The sequence below is a fragment of the Erithacus rubecula genome (assembly GCF_903797595.1).
Source record: "Erithacus rubecula genome assembly, chromosome: 1".
NCBI classification, from domain to species: Eukaryota; Metazoa; Chordata; class Aves; order Passeriformes; family Muscicapidae; genus Erithacus; species Erithacus rubecula.
Genome location: NC_136658.1, coordinates 17,318,019 through 17,335,584, shown reverse-complemented (window position 1 = coordinate 17,335,584; position 17,566 = coordinate 17,318,019). Strand labels below are relative to the sequence as shown.

At 37.9% G+C, this 17,566-nt stretch overlaps 1 long non-coding RNA gene across 1 annotated transcript in view; it reads right to left on the bottom strand.

The window, feature by feature from the left end:
- Nucleotides 1-2,309: 2,309 nt before the first annotated feature.
- Nucleotides 2,310-17,566, bottom strand: part of LOC306807940 — a 52,379-nt gene continuing 37,122 nt past the window's right edge. The window contains exons 2-3 of the long non-coding RNA XR_013775860.1: nt 6,793-6,897; nt 2,310-2,414 (exon numbers count right to left, since the gene is read on the bottom strand). This is a non-coding gene — a long non-coding RNA (uncharacterized lncRNA). The remainder of the gene's footprint in view (nt 2,415-6,792; nt 6,898-17,566) is intronic.

Genomic DNA, 17,566 nt, shown 5'->3' with positions numbered 1-17,566 from the left:
CAGGGTCTACAACCACAGAGATCAATTACACAGGATGGACACCATAAGCCAAATCTCTCCTCCTGCAGGAAAAAAACCTTGGGAGATAGAGAAGGTGAAAAATAATACATGGAAAGTGAGAAAAATAAATGGTCAAGGAATAATTTATTTTAACAATGCAAAAGCTGACTTCTCAATTCCACATAAAGGCAAACAAGATTTCTAGGAGGGAAAAAAAGCCTGTTTTCTTCTGAAGTCTTCAGTGGAAGGCAGTGTGCATTTGTTTACACTAGAGGATGTGCCATAGGCTCTTACCAGCAACACTAGAACAAGATTGAGAATTTATCTTTGAGGAAAATATTAATCTAAAGTGTTCCATGATTATCTGATAAAAAACTTCTATTGTGGATTGTTTCATGTGCACCATGCATAAAATAATAATTCCCTTTCTTCTATTGTGTCCTTGGAAAAAGCAGCCAAACATGTCAGATCAAAACTTCAGAAAATTCACATCTCCAGTGTCCACTTTTACTATTCCTCTCCAGCCAGAACTGAGCTGAGGCTTTCTGGTGTCTATGGCACACATTTCAAATCAGTGGAGGGTGCTTAGGAAAGGAATATCTTTCAGCCTGGGGAAAGAAGATGAAGCAAAGGCTGAGGTGCCTGGCCTGGCCCAGAATTATACAGAAGCCTGGGATCAAACCAGCCATGTGATAGTAGAGAAGGTATTTAGAAAAACACAAAATGGCTCCCTGTGGAAAAAAAAGCATGTTAAGGTTGGATGATTAGAGGAAGATCACTTTCTCTTTCCCAGAAATATTTTTTCCCCTTTTTTTTTTTTCTTTTTTTTTTTTTTTTCTTTTCATTCCCCATGTGCTGCTGGCAGCTGAACTCCCCTAAGCCTTTTGGAGATGGATAGCTTCTCACCTCAACCACTCACTGCTTCAGGGAATTTGCTCAGGGAGGTATCTGAGCTCACCTCAGTGTAAATTGAATCAACAACAGATAAATAAGTTTCTCTGCATCTTTCTTAGGGTTTGCCTTTGGAGACGGGTATATTGGGAGGAATAAATTAAAATGGAACATTTAATATTCTCTAAAAAGTCACTAGATCACTGTTTCCACCTTAGTGCCTTATTAAAGGAAAGTTGCTTCTGTTCATCAGCATCAAGAAGCAGTGCACTTAGTAAAGCTCAGAAATCTCAGGGAAGTGGATAAATTTATGGGGAGAAAATGCCAAGGGAAAGCGGTCAATTCATAGCACTGGCATTCAATGTTAGTTGGTTTAATTAACTGAATGCTCAATTACCAAAACACTTTGCCTTCTATGCTAATGTTGTTTCGAATAATAGGTAAAAAACAACAACAAAAAAATGTGAGGCTAGGAAGCAAACAGAGAATAAAAAATTGGGATAGAAGATAGGAAAAAACTGGATTTTTTTTTTTTTTTAGGAAATACTTCACCAAATAACATTCAGTTTCTCATAAGATTATTCACAGAAGGCATAGGGTGGCAGTTCAAGTGTACACATTATTTTTCATCACTGGTTTGGATAAACATTGTGCTGTCTTTACACCATAATGGACTTTACCTGAGGACTGTCTCTACATTAAATTCTAGCAAACCTCTGCCCAGTGTTAAAAGGAGATTCCTGACTTTCAAGTTCAACATGAGGCATTCCTTTTTAGCATTTTAAAATAATAGACACTTTTATTTTTCTTCATAATATTTAAGCAAGTTTAATAATTTAACAGAGAGCATAATCCTCTAAATTCACTGTAACGTGGGTTTTGCAAAGACAAACCCTGCAGAGGTTTCAAAACTGTGTCACAAACCACATGAACATGAAAACCAGGGTATGGGCATTAAGTTCAGCAATGATGCTGCTGCCAAGCTCAGCTCTGGTAAACTGGATCACAGAGAAGCTGCAGCAGAGCTCCAGTGAAATCCCATCCCAGCCTTGGACAGACCTGTGCAAGATTAGCCTGAGTGAAACTCCAGAGACCCCAAAGCACCCCTGGCAGACCCCAGAGATGAGCACTCCCTCCATGGCAGCTCCTGGGGCAGGTCACGGAGTTTCCCAGCTGTGCTGAGGCTGTGGGTGCAGGTACAAGCCTTGTTTATCCACAGTCATCACCGTGACCACCTGAATTGGGGTCACCAACATTAAACACACACCAAAATGCTGTACTGAATGAGTACCTCCAGCTAATAAAATAACTAAATGTATTGCCTGGGTATATATAACTTTTCTAAGCATGACCCAAGCCAAAAAAAGGAAAAAAGGTCCCCAAAGCCAGCCCACCTCCCCAAGCCTGCTTACCCAGCCAGTATAATGACATGCATTCCAGCATAGTTCTGCAAATCTGTTACGCAAGAACCATGTTCCCAAAAACAGCCTCTGGCTATAATGGTGCTGAAAATATGTTGTTATCTTTAAAAAAATAAAAAATGAAAAATAACACCAATAAAAAACCTTATTTTTGTAAAAAGAAATGTCCAGGTTTTCATTTATACAGGAATGACTTTGTTGTGTGGTATGCCCTTCAATAAAATTATAGCTTAGGTCCACGAGTGTGTGCATGTTTTGAGGTCTTATATTGAATCTTATCCTTTCTTCATTTTAAAGGTATTCAATATTGTTAACAACCAGGAATGTAAATTGCAGACATACACACTCATGTACATTGCCTGCCTAATTTTACAACTCCTATTAAATGCTTTAATTACAAACAATGGGTTATAAATAATAAGACAGGAATGCATCTAAATATTTTTGCAGCAACACCAGAAGCTATAAAACTCCTTAGAATATGAAAGGTTCTTACTGAAAAATAGGTTTCAAAATTTACAAATGAAAAGTCTTTGAGAATTCAAACCCTTAGGTAACATTGTATTTTTTTCCAACTTTTAATCCACTTTGCACCACATTAACAGAATTTTAAAAGGTCTATGGTTTAAAGTCCTTGCTGTTATGCTAGTATACTCATATATTAAAAAATACAGTAGAAAGCTATTTATTTTACCTAATTATGAAGAGAATTAAATTATTGTACTTCCTCGTAATAACTCAGAACTTCCCCAAATGCACATATTTTCATTGTTTGCTTGCACATTATTTCTTTCTATCCTTGTGACCTTATTTTTTTTATAAACACATTCTAAACTTCTTCGAGAGTATGGAAAGAATATTTAATATAAAACAAAGTAATTATACTCTGAAGGTTCTGAAATGTAACTGAAGTGTATCCCTGGGGCTATTTCCTGATAATTAGGTATGGCATAAATAATCATGATTAATTATGTTTCTGGATAGTCATCTGCCTCCAATGAAATATTGTTATCCCTGATAATGCTCGATATAAAAAAAACCCCACAACTAATAATGTTTAAATGGAATATTTTCCTAAAACTCATGTGCAACTCTGTCACACAAGCTATAAATGTCTTTGATGTTGCTCTGATACATTGTGCCACTGGAATACCAATTCTTCATTTCTGAGTGCATTAAATAATATAGTCTGGCAAAAAATCAAAATCCAGGAGACCACAATTACACTGAATAATTTGATGAATTTTTGTTAAATGGGTTTGGAACACGATCTTGATTCTTCTTTTGTTAAAGACGTGACAAATTGTTTACTCATTTGTTACATTCCTCTGATTACAGATGTATCAAGAAACAGTATAGGAATGTATATGGATCAGAGCTTGGGCAACTTTTTCCATGATAATTTTGTAAGTACCAGTTTTGGGTTTGGATCAAAACTGAATTCTTATTCCTTGAAACAAAGCCAAGGCCTTTCCTGATTATGTCCAGCAACTTCATGTAATATTATTAATACCTTCTTGAGGCTCGTCTTACTGCAGAAGGCAGTGCCCTGCACAGAGTTTGGAAGTAAAAATGAAAGCTGAAGAGCATAATTAGCATCACTTTGCACATGAAAAGCCAAGGGTGGGGGTGGCTCAGAGCTTAACTTTAAGGACCAGGTTTCCAGGTGAGCACTGGCCCTCCCCAGTGCAGCTTGGTCAGGCTCATCTCTGCCCAGCAGCACTCCTGGGCTAAGCCCTGGCAGAGCACCAGCAAAGCCAGCCCTCAGATTCCACCAGGCATCCTGTCTGTCCTTGGAAGGGCAGTGGGGGAATCAGAGTGGCATGCTGCTTGGGGCACACCAGAGCACCCTTCTTTGGAGAAGAGAGGTCCCCACCAGAGAGATGATGAGTGTCTTTGCTGGGAACAGCTGGTCACTGCCTGAGCTGGGCTTCCTCTGGGTTATCCAGGAGGGATGTGCTCACAAAAACACAGAAGGACCCTCCACAAGCCCAGAAACAGAAGCAAGGGTCAATTCCAGACCTTGGTGGCCAGTCCTTCTTTCCTTCTTTCAGCTGTGACTGTTGCCACCCTTTGGGCAGGGAGATCAGGGCAGAGCCACATTCTGGCTGAAACCAGCAAGTTGCCATGAGCAAACATGAAGATGTCTGCTAATGCAGGGGCTGATCCCTGAAGATCCACAGCTTCAGCAGGCTGGCTGCTGGATAAACAGACTCCCAAAGCTAATGCACAGGAGGTGAGGGAGAGATGGGGAGTGCTCCAGTTTAAAGCAGCAATCTTAGCAAGTCACAAGGTGGAAGCAGAAAAGCCAGAGGGGACTGCATCTGTCATGATGAGAAACAAAATGAGTGAACAGAATGCTCTACTGCAAGAAGGCAGCAGGAAATAGGGGGGCATATTCTTTAAATACTTCCATCTAAGAGGGCCTAAAGGGGGAAGACAAGGACTAAAAGTAGGCAAAATAATAAAATGGTCATAAAAGCTCCACCTGCCAAGAGTGTCAATAAAATGATAGGAGCAAAGGCAAAGGACATTTTCTTGGCAGCAAGAAGCACAGATGGTCAAATATAAAAACCATGATTCTATATGGGATTTTCATCTTTGTTACATTTTCCATGAATGAATGCACAGGAAAAATGTGTACCTGTATTATGCTAGGTGTGAGCAAACTATAGATTTGTATTCATGAATATTCTTGCCATAAAGTCATGCTAAAGTTCTTTTAAATCCTGTTCAGTTAGGTCTGAAAGAAGTATCATAGAGTAGAAATGTCTTTGGTGAGGTGTCTTCATGCAAGTGGAAATGGAAGCATAAAGAATTCTGAAGAGATTTTTTTTTTTTTTTAAATATTTGCACTTGCCACATCGTCATATCAGGCATTGGGTAAATAGTACCTAAGTTTGAAGCAAATCACAGAGTTAGAAGGCATTACCAGTCACTGTCACTTGCTAGGAGGCATTCCTGTAATTAACTTACAAATTTGTGCCACTGTTACTGTCATAATCCCATCTTGTGCAAATATTCAATGATTATGGCATAAAGTGTCTGCCAGCATTTGGTTACCAAGCTTCAGCTGAACTGGCCACCTTCTCAATGACTGAGAGCATGCTGGTTTTAATCCTGCTTCAAAAATAATTTACGTGGCAGATGTAACCAAGAATTAGAACTGTGACTTTACCATATAACTGACTTCTTCTTTTTAAGGAGCATCTTTAAGGAGATAAGATCCCAAGGATAAGGAAATATCAGCAGAATAAAGACTGGTGAAGGGACCATCTCTGCACCCTCTAAAAGTGAGGAGTAATTGGGAAATCTCTGCTGTTTTTAGGAAGTGCATGAGGGAGTAAACCCCAACCCCTGGATCAGCTGGTGAGCCTAGACTTGTATCCTTACTGACTTTTTAAAAGCATACTGTCAAAAGCCCCTTAATATTGATACTGAATAAAACATTTGCTCAGTTTTCCTCGGATTCCTTCTCAGGAGGAAGGAGATGTTTTGAGGCTGCAAAGGCAACCATGTAAAGCACAGTTCAGGACTGAGCATGGAGTGAATTAAAATTACACTATAAATACAGGAATAGGAACTCAAATAAAGCAGAAATGGAAGTATGAAAACTTATCTCCATTCTAAATATATATATATTGTTTCCACCATGGGCTGAATATGTTAAAGTACTGTACATTAATTAAAAGTTATGCACCCATGATCTGAAGCTGTCCCTTGAAGGCAACTTGAGCTTTTTATTTGTGCAGAAGTTTCCTAGATATTTTTCCTTTGTTGTAGCTGTACCCATTGGCTTGGTCAGCACATACTTCCTTCCTTCTTTGTCGTGTTGTTTCGTAACACTCTCCTATTTCAGCATGGGGCTGCTTCTCATTCTGCCTTAGAACACAGGCATGTGGTAATTGGCTCCAGGAAGAAGCCAAAACATATGTTTCCCCATGGCACGAATTAATTAGTCATATGCACACTCAATACTTAATTGCTGTTGTACATGCTGGCCTGTTTGACTTCTGGGAAAAAAGGTGACTTTGCACCTATCTTGATTGAAAAAATGCAAAAGTCAAAAATTGGCCATCATTTTTTTACATATGAAAGAAGTAATATTTCACTAGTCATATTATTCACTCCCAGCACATCTCTTATTTTAAAAAGTCCTCTGCACTGTGCTCAGTGCATCTCCTAATGTAACCAAGCCTGGAAGCATAAAGCATCTGTGCTCTACTTAAAACTGCTGATATGACAAAGAAAAACCTCTTCCTCAGGACTACTACTCCTCTCCTGTAGCATAACAAGTGCTAGTCAACCACAAGTGCTCCTAAGAATGGCTACTTTTAGTGCTTCTTACCAATAACAGGCAGAGGTTTTGCCCATTAGGGGTTTTATTTTCCATCTTACAACAGTGACAACCATTTGGAACTTTGCCCACACTTCCCTGTGCTGATTTTTTAGATATTTATAACATTTCTATTGTACATACCACCATATTACCCAAGTCCCTCACACTCATTAATCTCCCATGTAAGTTGTTCCTTTGTTCATTTCTTAAATTGCTTAGAATAAGACCACAGCCTCTTAAGCAGATCTAGCAGGAAAGAAGAAATTGAAAATAAATTAAATATTCTTATTTTTTCATTATTTTTCACTTTAAGTGTTCCTGAAATAGCCAGAATTATTAAAACAAATAAATAAACAAAAAAGCCACAGGGCTAAATTCTACCCTAAAAATGTATAGGTGAGTGTGAGTTTGAAGCTACTGGAGACAGTCCAGAGAAATGCTATAAAGAGGATTAAGGGACTGGAACACCTCTGCTATGAGGAAAGGTTGAGAGAACTGGGACTAACTCACCCTGAAAAGACAAGGTTCAGGGGAGTTTCATAAACATCTACAAATACCTGAAAGGAGAGTACAAAAAGGTCAGAGCCAGGATCTGCTCTGTGGTGCCCGAGACAGGACGAGAGAAGATGGGCACAAATGGAAAGTCTCGACGTTCTCTCTAAACTTCAGGAAATACTTTTTTTCCTGAGAGGGTGACTGAGCACTGGCACAGGTCACTCAGAGAGGTGGTGGAGTCTCCCTCCTTGGAAGGGAAACCCAGCAGCCTCTGGATGGCTCTGGTTGAGCAGGAGGTTGAAGCAGAGGAGCTCCAGGGGCCCCTTCCAACCACAACCATTACACAAAGTCATGAACTCCATCAGACCCAGGTCTGAATGTGTCTCCAAAGACAGAATGCAGGCAAACTTCAAACCAGGGCAAAACATTGTGTGTCACTCAGGTCACTGTGCAAGCTCAGTCTGAGAGCAAAGTTCGCAAGTTTTTTTATTCAGTGTAATAACTTTATTAATAAACCAGCATCAAACCAAGACTTTGAGATGCACTGGATTTGTGAACAGAAGGTTGGGTAAATGGACAGAATAACTTATGAATTCAAAACAACAAATGAGCTCAAAATATACAAATATACATGTATTCACCTAGGCTTTTTTCTGGGTCTTTAGGCTGAATTTTTCCTGGACTTTTCCTGATTATTTTCCCAGCAATTCTTGGAACTTTCACAGATTTTAGGTGTTTTAGTGCAGATTTAGGAGGTTGTGGGCCATTTTTCGTGTGATTATTAAGAGATTTTTGCTTATCTTAGTGCGAATTGTTAGGCATTTTTATGGTTTTTCTTGCTACATTTTTCCTGGATTTTTCCTGATGCTTTTCCCAGCAATCCTTGGAATGTCCACAGATTTAAGATGTTTAAGTGCAGATTTGAGGAGGTTTTGGGCCATTTTTTAATGATTTTAAAAGTTTTTGGACCATTTTAAGTCGCATTTCCTCCAGATATTTTGCCCATTCCTTTTCCCAGTTTTTGCTTCAGAAATCCCTAGAATCTCACTGGATTTTTGGGCCATTTTTGGCTTTTTAGTGCAGATTTTAGGACTTTTTCTGGCCATTTCTCGTGCGATTTCTGGGGGATTTTTGCATTTCTTCGTGTGAATTTTTGGAGATTTTTCTGTGTATTTGTATACGTGTACATGTAGGGATCTTATAGCACAGGTAAGATGTACTAAGCAAAGATTTGTGGTGATTGCCTTCCTCAGCTGTCCACTTTCTTCTCTCTCAGGTTCCAATGCTCCATGTCCTCACACACCTCAGGTGCTCTCAAAGCAGCTCGTGGGTGACCCCAGTTTCTAAACCATTGCAGTTTAGATGGCTCCCACTTTTCTATCAGGTTGTTGTTTGCACAGCTCAGATATTGGTAGGGGGGCAAAAGAATGCCCTTGCAATGAGGGAAGAATGGCCAGCTGAAGTGAAAACATTTTCATACCAACATTTTCATACTAATCTATGCCTGGGAACCTACAGAAGGCTGAATTGTTTGCAAGCAAAAGAATATATACAGAGTAGTATGGGTTGTTTGCAACAAAACCTGGTATCTCAAAGACCATATACTGCCCAATTCAGGGCTTATGAACTTGCAATTAATTTCACGTTTGCTCAGAGTTTGCTACAACACAGAAATAAGTCATGGCTGTGGATCAAAGTAAGATTTTATGCTATTCCATACCATTGCACAACTGCATAACATAAAAATTGATGGTTTCTGTGTTTTTTAAACCTCAAATTGAAAACATAACTCAATGCCTGAGTAGCTTGAGCCAGACCAAATTCCTGACAATCTCATATCTTGTCTTTTACACCTGTGCAATGAGATGAGCAACTAGGGCACTGAAGGATGCTATTTCTCTCTCACTCCTTACAGAGATGTAAATGGGTTCAACAAAGTGAAGGGCAGTGAAGACAGCAATGCCAAGTCAGGGAAAATACTGCAGGAAAATAAACCCCTATGTTCATGCAGAAGGAAATGTATTGAAGAGAAGCAAATCAATGGGAAAGTGTGCAGAAATTGCATTGGGAAAAGAAGGAAAAGAAGAGGACTGCAATTTGAAAACAACCATATCAAAAGCTCATTATGAGTCAGGGGACCAAATGAAGGCCAGCCATGAATGGAACAACCCAGTCTCTCCTTCACAACACGTCACAGCCATTGTTGCTGGACAAATACCTGAAATGAATGTGGCCCCAAGTATTTTTCCATATAAAGTTGATCACAACATTTCTGAAGCTAAGGAAACAGAAACTGGAAACATGTCTTGTGAAATATCATCAGGACTGTTAGTATCTGAAGGAGTTGTATCACAGAGAAATATTTGTAGGAAACCTGAATGTCTAAAGTGATGGGAGAAAGAGTTAACAATAGCCTTAAGTGATACTGACCTCATACAAAAATCCATCATCATAATATTTGCCTCTCTGCCCCCTTAGTGAGCCAAGTCATAAAATCAAAGTTAAATTTCAGAAAGTGATGTGTCTTAAGAAAGCAATCTAATGGGAATTTGAAAGGCTCTGGTTTCACTACACTGTAAAACTTCACTGTGGAATTTCATTTTATGTCCCTGGCACCAGTAGGCCAATGCATGAGATAATCAGGTTGGTGACTGATTAAAGTCTGGCAACATCAGTGCTGGCATGTCAGTTTACTGATGTCAGTTTGCAGCATGAGTATTTGAATTGGCAGACTTTTAAAAAAAATTTAAAGTTAATTATACAAGTTTGAAGACCTCTCTACATGGTTTGATTTTTCAGCAGATCTTGATGTCAATGGATTGACGGTGCCCAGGTAGCTGAACCTGGACCTCTGTGTACACCTTTCTTGTTCTTATATTAAATGAAACTTTTATAAGGACACTGAGAGAGATCTGCTGTTACACAAAGAAGAAATTCAGTAGCTAGATTCAGCTGAAATAGGGGTAACTTTCTAAGTATTTTGGAAAATCTCCCTCCCAAAAAAACCCCAGACTAATCCCCATATGACCACCAGATTGAGTAGTAATTTGACAGGTTTCTTTCTGATTCAACCACTTAGCTTATTGCAGATTCAGATCTTAAACACCTTTCACACTACAAGATGACAGCAGGACACCTATTGGCTTCAAAGAGGCCAAAATTTCATGAATGAGAAATGAACTGATTAAAAGAACTTGCCTCACACCAATGGATCCCTCAGCAGGACTATGCCTGGGGTCTGACTGTCCTGTGGGCACAGCCTATGCAAACTGAGAAAGCCTCCAAAATGAAATGTCTTTTAGGAGACCACCACCACCCTCCCAAATTTCAGTATTGCTAAAACAGTGTCCTCAAAGTGCTCATAGTGCAACACTTTGCAAGGGCCTAAGGATCTGCTCAGCTTGTGAATGTCTCCTTGAGATGCTCATTATCCCAATGCAATATAATAATGTTTTGAGGGCACTTCAGCACTGACATGAACATTAAAAATATACTCACATTCACGGAGCAAAAGATTGTAGCTGCTTATGACAGTGATGATTCAGCTCAGAATGAAAAGAGCTAGTCACCTTCCTGAGTCCATTTGCCTTGGGAGTTAATTAAGAGTCCTCAGCAGAGTGAATACATAAGGAGAAACTGATACTGAGTTTAGGATTAGGAAGATATAAGTCTTTCTTACACCCTTGCTGCATTTCATTTTTCAGGTGTCCATATCAGCAGTTAGTGCTTGGAGGCTGCAGGTGATGGATGCTGAATGCAGGATCCTTACTCTGCTGCAGGAGTGATCACAGAGGCCAGAAGTTTGCTGTCTTTTACACTTACAACTCATTTTACAACTCCAAATACTGCAAGGGTAATAAAGGACTGAAAAAAATGACTGCCTGAAGTCCTGGTTTGGGCATTTTGCAGTGTTTATTGTTCTAGTCCTTCAAAATTTCAAGTTGCATTAAAATAACACTTTCTGATGTTCAGGCAGAACTCTGTCTGTCCTTATTGTTGCCCTGTTGAATCAGTCTCACAATAATTATGTGCAGAGATGTAAAGGGAAATTACTGTAGCAAAGGTGCAAATTCAACCAAGAAAGAAAAGGGGCATCAATTTCCAAGTCTATAACTAAGTATATTTCAATATCAAATGCTCAACAGGAGGCCAAGAACTTCAATATTTTGAGCGCATTATGTTTTCTCATTTTATAACTGCAGTCTCGTGGTACAACACAAAAATATTGTTTTTACAAAAGCCTTCAGATTATAGTATTTGAAAGGTTGCATAAACATTCAGTTAATATTTAGTAGTCAGAACAAATGTATTAACTCATGAACTCTGAGGTCACAAGTTCTCCTAGAAAGCACTCATATAAACTACAACTCTTTTATATATATTTGTAACAAAAAGTAAAATAATTTAATGTTGATATTTCAAGAATGAATAAATTGGCAGAATAAACATTCCCAAATTATCTGCTAACCTCTGGTGATTGTGCCAATTCCTTTTGCAGAAGTAATTAAAATAATTTGCAATGATGGAGAAAGAATATGAATTTAATTTGCATTGCATGGTCATTGAACAGTGGTAAAGGAGTTGCCCTAGAAAAGGATACTCTAAACAGGCCAAAAATGAGAATTTTTATTATATGGAGCAATTTGGCATCTCTGGTACGTTAAAATGATCAATTAATGTTACATTTAGCATTTTTACACTTGCCTAGACCTGACAAGAAATTTATGGTAAACTGGCACATCATTTGCTTTTGGCAGATGTCAATTGCTCTCATCATTATTTCAAAACAGGCATTATAATTGAAAGGGGAAAAAAAGGAAAATTACATTATTTCTAGTCCAAATAAAAATGTATTCTTATTAACTTTATGACACTGTTGGCTGTTCTTCTCCTATGTTTATATTATTTAATCAGAAAGTTTGTGTTGCTGTTTTGGCAACTTGTGAAGGTAAAAAGCAGAAAAAATACAATATTTTCCTTTATGTTTCTGAATAAAGGATGAGCTGTTTTAATGTACATTTCCCTGACTTCCTAAACATCTGATGGAAAATAAACAGTCACACTGATCCTAGTAAGCCAGGCCACTATAGTCACAGTGCCAAGTTGCTAACTCAGTAAAGAATTCAGTTATAACTGTGGGGATTTGTCATATCACCATGGGCAGACAAATTTGACTCTTCCCATGAATGGGGACAGGAGCCAAGGTATGAACCAGCTCTGAATTAGAAGCCGTTTAATTAAAGTTAGCACAGTGCTGAACTCAAATTAGCAAGGTTTACTAAGAGGCAGCATATATTAACTTGTGCTCAGCGTGGTAATGGAGGGTTCTGCTTCCAGCCAAGTCTGCACAGGCAATAATCTCCTAAAGCACAATGCCTTCCAGAGGAGCAAGGCAGCCAAAGGACAGGCAAGGCTGGAAGAGTTGAAATGAAGTTCCACTACCTCTTTTCTTATGTGTCACCCTTATGAAAAAAAAGCAAAGCAAAACAAAATAAAAAAAAAACTCACAGAAATACAGCCCAATGTTTACATACAGTATTTAGTATCCCATTATGGTTCCAGGGACAGCTCTTCGAAGTTCATCCATTCAAAGCACAGGAAAGAGAATGGGTTATGGAACTCTGAAGAAAACATCCTTTCTTTACCCTGATGAAGCATGAAAAAATTATGGTTTTACACTGCTTTGGTATGCATGTCTGGGTATTGACATTAAAGTACCATGTATGGCTGGAATACTTAGCACATAGACAATTGTAATTATCTGTTGAGTGCTGTGTAAACATCAGAAACAGACATGATATTCCCAATTTACAAAGCTGCAAATCAAAACGACAAAAGTTATTGCCATTCTGATACAACAAGGAACTATTTAGCTTTTCATTGCTCCTATTGATCATTCTCTTGGTTTTATTTCCTTTTATCTACTTTGCAACTTGGTTAGGGAACAACTGCATCTAGATGCCACCTCTAAGATCCTTTACCTTTCATTCAAATAAGCAACCCAAATTTGAAGTTTTATCCAAAATTTATAATTGGTGTTTTTATAAGGGTTTGTACTATTTCTTTAATCTAGATAGCTTCAAATATTGGGACCTCTCTAGCTAGATACTTAGGTTTTAGCACACAAGACGTTCTCTCTAGGTGAAATGGAAGACAGTACAAAAAGACAATTTGAGTAAGACTGCATCTGTGAAGATAATCCCAGAAAAGAGAATTGTGTATATAAAAGAGTTCAATTAGAACTTCTACTAAGGGCTAAGGTAAATCAAACTGATAAAAGCATTTTTATTTAGAACAACTTTGCAGTTGCACTTTTTTAAAAATTAAAATCAAAATTGTCCTTAGAAAACATACGTTACAAAAAATCAAAACCCTTATCTTCTTATATAAATTGGATAGTAATTTTGTTACTATGACCCCTTGCTATGAGTAAAGATGTGTAGATATAGGAGTCTTCTGTATCATCAGAAAGGAACAGATCAGCAGTCCTAGTAAATGTTTTTCATAAGTAATTTTTATTTTAAAAAAGAAAAAATATTATTTTAAAAAGGAATAAATGGTTCAAAATACAACTCAGGCAAATACTACTATACCTGTGAAATAAGGAAGGGAAAGTTTGACAATTCAGGATTTGAAGCATCACTTTAAAGTTTCCTTTGCCAGAAGATGGACTAGCTTAAGGAATGGAGTTCTGCATGCCATCAGTAAGAATGCTCTCACTGACCTCAAATCATGTAAGATAAACTCCTGGGTGAGAGTCTGCAGAATTTTCTAGGTTTAAAACACTGCAGCTCTCAAAATATAAACCTGCACATGGATGTATTATTTGAGGAGTAATGCATGATCACCCTGTTAAAGACTGCCTTAGGAAGGATCATAGCTATGATTATATGATGTATCTCAGCTTCTGAAATGTTTTACTTCTGAATAAAGTAAAAGTAACTGCAGACACATTATTCTAAAACATACAGTTCTGTACTTAATGGGCATATAAATTGTATATATAGGGAGCATATATAAATGGGTACATTCCTATCATTATGGACACACACACATAAAAGTATATGTAACACAGTCTTGTATGGTAATAAAATGAATAGGTCAGGCTAGGGAGGTTCTTCTAAAGTATTCAGCAGGAATTAATATTTAATCTTCAAGTCTTCTTTAGTGTTTTGCCATTCAAATTTCTGGAGTGAAATGGAAAATATGCCTCAAACTTGGATTTTTAAAATATACTTTCTCACAGAGAATTTCAGCTGTAGAATCAAATTTGTGCTGTTTGAACTTCCAAAGAAAAGAAAAGCAAGGACTTCACACATAACTTGTTGCATCAAAGGAGAGTTAAATGTTTTCATTATAATGACACAAAGGATGCAATTTTCCTGTGTCAAAACAACAGAAAGCTATTGAGATAGCAGGAAATTCAAAATTGGAGCTTCTTAGAAATGAAAAGTATAACTGGGTATCCAAGACATGGAAAATTCTAGCTGAGGAAGTTCAAGGTTTTGTGAGATGCAAATCCCTCTGAATTTCATCATTCAGTACTGTAAACATTGTATTTTCTGCAGGGCCACTGATGCACATAAAAAAACACATTACTAATTATCAGCAGTAATAATTACACATTTAACAAGTTACTGTTATACTTCAAAAAGTTCACACTAATATGTGGATAATTATTGGCCTAATTAAGTATCCAATATCACATTTACAAACAAAAATGAAACATTAGTTAAGAGTGTGACAGTGATTTTTGCATTAGATAAAAGGAAGAGGTAATTTGGATAACTAATTCCAGGACTGAATTCATTGCAGAGAGCTCACAAAATAAAGGAGGTAATTTTTATCCTTCCAAGCATTTAGAAGCGTATCTTCCCCACACAACTCTCCCTTTCCTGTGCAGTATTCAACTGTATATCCTTTTTTTCCCCTCAAAGATGACAGCAAGAAGAGACATCAGGAACTGCAGAAGCCCTGAGGACTTTCAGGGTAGGTGTCTTTTGGGAGATGGAAGGGGTCTTGTGCAATGCCCTACATGGAGAATACATCAACTTCTGCTGGCAGAGTTCAGAGTGCCTTGTGGTGCTTCAGACTGCAGGAGTAGACAAAATCACACAGTAGACATGAATGCCTCTCACAAGTGATATACAAGTGTGAGCACTTAACAAAAATCAGCTTAGGATGCAGCACACCACAAAGAATGGCTGTTGTTACAGTGGCTTTCACCTGGTTGCTGTTTCTGTATTAATTTTTTCCCTACCATTTTACAGGAAAAACAAAGCCAGGTGCTGTGATAGTAGTGATTTATCCATGTAACTATGTATACATTCATGGTCATTTGAGCCTCAGCAAAGACAGACAGGAAATTGTGGGAAGGAAGACTAAGTCTCCCTTCTCACCTGCAAATGCCTTGATTTCACAGTTTTCCCTTTTTATTAATATTTGAGTGGATTTCCTTGGTCAAGATTACTACATTTCATTAAGCACAGCGCTAAGTCATCTTTGCTTGAACAGCCCCCAATTACTGGCCAGTGACAGAAAATTACACCATCCCAAAGGACAGACTGTTTCTGTGAAATGTTCCCATTCCTCCTTTCCAATCCACAATAGAATTTCTTTCACACTAGACTGGCTGCATAGCTGGTTCTCCCATAGAGGCATGGAGCCTATGGAAAATATACCATGGCTTTTGCTGTAGCTTTGCAGGAATGCCTAAAACTTCAGGAGAAGTTATTTGAACAGAAATGCAAAGTCATGTGTAAACACAGTCCTGAGACCATAGCTAACTTGCATGGCTTTGAATCAGACTGCATCTCATAACAAACAACAGGATTTGCAACATTCCAGCGTGAAACTATTTCAAGTGTGCCACTGCTGTTTAACTCCTTGTACTCAGGTCCAAACAAATGTTTATCTATACCATAGCCCTAAAACCCTGAATTTCCTGTTGTTTTGTTGCTTCTGTATGTGTGTGTTCAAAAGCCTGCTTTAAAGCCTCTTCAAAAAGCAGACTGGAAGCTTTATATTGTTTTTAATAAGAGTTTGCAGTACTGAGAACACATGCAGGCTTAGGTACATATATTGCACAAATCCCTGGATACACACATCCCTCTTGAACCCTTGGACCAAAGTCCAGTGAGAATTCTTTCTCACCTCCTTCTCAAATGAAAGGGCACTGGTAATACTGAAAGCCATACACTCCAGTGCACTCAGGACAACTCTGCTATGTGCTGGGTAAGTCAAATAAACCTCATTAACACCTGAAATTGAACCTTTCCATATTTGCAGATTCTATCCATAAAAAAAAAAAAAAAAAAAAAAAAAAAAAAAAAAAAAAAAAAAAAAAAAATTTAAACTAACTTGCTCCTCCTACACCTTCCTTCCATCTCCTGACTATTCAGTGCCCGTCATGGGCCCCAAAGATGATCCTGAAATTTCTCCCTTAAACCCACACTTTGGGATGGTTGGTGGTAGTAGTTAAGGGTGCCTGGTGACAGTCTCCAGAAATGTAGAGACACTGAAGATAAACAAGACTGCCCACAATATAGGACCAAGAAATTGGGGAGAAATGACAGATACTTCTCAGGATGGAAAGCGCTTCAAAAACTTTTTTTCCAATCTCTGTGGGAAGTCTAAGGTCAGGTAGGGCATAGATTGCATCCCCTGTATTTTTTTTTTCACCTGAATACTGCCTTGCCATTGTTTAGGAATACATTAGAGACCTGTGGAATGAACAAATGAATGATCTCGTTTTGGCAAATGGTCTAAATTCATCCCAGTGGGCTTTGCATCAGCCCATATTTGCTTTCATTCTGATGGTTTCTATTGATATCAGTGCAACTTGACCTGAGCTTTCAAGAAAAGTATAAGCTTGAATGCTTTGCATAGGGACCAGCTTTATTCAAAATACAGTTTAAATGTACATTTTTAAATGTTTTTCTCAATGATAATATAAGCAATGTTGGAGGCATGTTACCCAATCCACTATATTTTCTTGTGCCTGTATTTTAATCATGTATTCCTCCACCTTTTGAACACACGATGTGACATCTCCATAGTTTTAAGCTGAGCTAGAGGTAATGATAGAAATGTGTTAATTGCAGTTATATAACTGCAATATATAAAAACATAATATCAGAATACTTTTTTTTTTTTTTTTTTCAAATAGACATTTCAGATCTATATGCCTTAAAATATCCATCTGTAGCAGTGACTTTTGGTTAAGGAACTTTTCACTTGTCTTTCAAAGTTAAATAGATTACTAGAAAAAACATCCTCTGAATTGCAGAATGAGTCAGCACTACCTTCAGTATTTTGGGGGCCTATTTTACAGAGGTTGCCCTTGCTTTAGCCATTAGCAACTATTAAATTTATTCCCTTCATTTTACATTGTATACAGCTGATGGGAAATGTGAGGAAA